This window comes from Athene noctua, chromosome 12, assembly GCF_965140245.1.
Source record: "Athene noctua chromosome 12, bAthNoc1.hap1.1, whole genome shotgun sequence".
In the NCBI taxonomy this organism is placed as follows: domain Eukaryota; kingdom Metazoa; phylum Chordata; class Aves; order Strigiformes; family Strigidae; genus Athene; species Athene noctua.
The window spans coordinates 4,852,045-4,854,368 of record NC_134048.1 but is presented as its reverse complement, the minus strand read 5'-3'; positions in this window follow the sequence as shown (position 1 = coordinate 4,854,368).

Genomic DNA, 2,324 nt, shown 5'->3' with positions numbered 1-2,324 from the left:
TCTAGAACATTCCATATTTGTCTGAGCCTAGCAGATATTTAATTTTGAGTGTGTAAGGCTGTCATTGCATTTCACTTTTGAGACGTCTTTAAATGTAAGTTGCATTTTTAAATGTTGAATTGCAGTTTCTTTTAATGTCATTGCTGTTGTATAGCAAATAGAAAAATTAGTGATTAGTCAGCTTTACAACTTTGTGATTTTTTTTCTAAGCTCTTGATAGACTTCCCTATTCAGCTATTCCTTGTATTTTTAGTGAAAAGTAAATGCCCATTCTCCTCTGACCAGTATTATTTCCTTGAGCTCTTCCTGCTTTTACTTGAATCTTGTAGCTGTCATACATCTCTAGTATATTCAGAAGCAGCATTTGAGTCCTGAAATGTAAAAAGGTATCTTTATATTCTTCACATGTAATTTTTTCATACCTGCATTTTAAAATAGTTTTGGTTAAAATCTGGTTTTGTCAAGAATCTTTAGAACTGTGTTCTTAATGTACCTGCACATGTGAGATGTGAACAGGAATTTGCATGTGTAACCTGTGTTTATCTGTAGTTTTTGTTATTTACTGCTTACTTGTGAATCCAGGTTACTAAAGTGATTTACCAATAAACAAAGCTAGGCAACAGTAATTTGTTATAGATGTTTGGCATGTTAACCAGTGTGTCTACTGAACTCTTTACTCCTGTGTTCATGATACCACACTGAAACTCTAGCTGTCTTTTTAAAATTTGCATGTTTTAACACCTGTGATTTAGCAGCTTACTGCATAACTTTCTTTCTCTTTCCTAAAACCTCTTTTGTTTCCAAACAAATTAAAATATCACTTGTTAAAACACTGGTAGGTATATTCTGCTGACAGTTTTTATTTCTTGAGTTTTATGGTATTTTCATCAAAGCTGAAGTTCAAGCTACATCACGTTAATGTGCATAAACTGACTAGGGACAATTCCTTCAACCTGAGCCTCATGGCCAACAGGGAGACTGCAGTGCCAAGAGAGGTTTTCAAATGTAAGAGGGTGAATCTTGATGAGTTCATTTACTTAAGCAGACAGACACAAGATGGTGTGTTTTGTGGAAGTAAAGTCTTGTAACTTTCTGTTGTTGCACCCTCAAAAAAGGGAAGGTGTCAAATCCCTTTTGTGCAAGAATTAAGTATAACTTTCAACATCTTGTACTGTGATGGTAGCAGTTTCTCTGGGGATTTGGTGTAATGGTGAAACATTAATAAGCAGCTACGGCTGCAAACTTTATTTAAATAGCATATCCACATTATAAAATCTTACTGTGCAGTGACTCACACTTCACTTTTACAAAGATAAGTTACTGCTTTGTACATGGCACTCATTAATATGCAAAGTTTTGTTTGTGTTTGGATTAAATTGATTACATTTAATGCAGTGATACAGTCTTAAAATGACTCTACAGCTTTCCTAGGCCCCTGAAAGTGCAAGCAACAGCTGCCCTGCAGTCAGTTCTATTTTGACTAGTCACAAGGATGTACTTGGACTGCCACTTGCTTATGATGACATTTGTCATTCATCTGTCTCCAAGAGGCTGCTCAGTTCATCAGCCAAGCAGAGGATGTGACTTCAGAGCACTCTGGCCATGTTTGGCAGTCACCCCCCTGCTCTCTGAAGGTGGTACATAAACATTTATTCTGAAGGTCTCTACCTCCCCCAAGCATTTTAACAGGTTAATTACAACATGCAGTTAAGATTAACGTATTAAAGTACTACAGGTCTGTATGTCTTCTTTTTTAAAGTAGCCTTTCCTCAGCTATTACCTGCATCTTAAATAGCTGTGTAGTTCACTGATCTTGCACCTAGTGTCCTCTCCCTGTTGAAATGCTAACCTGTGTAACTGCCAGAGATTGAACTGTCGGAGAATGTTACATCATGTTTAGTGTCTAAACAAAGCATTCCCAGGCATAAAGAGACTGTGGCATAGTTGAACTTAAGAGTAAAAAAGTTTCAACACTCAGTTTCTTGTATCAGCAGATGCCTAATGCATATACTTCCAAAATATACTGATATATACTTCCAATATATACTGATAAACTGCATCAAATCTTCACACCTGTACATGTGCAATATGATGCTTTGATCAATCAGAAAATAGTCAAACCTAATCTGCTTCTGAAAAGTTGTCTGTTTACATGCAAAGGGCAGGGAAAGAATACATGCCTTACACTAATTTCTGGTGAAGGCATCAGAATAACTTGATCTTGAGGACAGATGCCAGCAACACTTTGGTGGCAGATTGATTATGTGGTATTGCTAGGGGCTCCTTACTCTTTGGAAATAATTGTATCTGTAATGTAAAGGGGT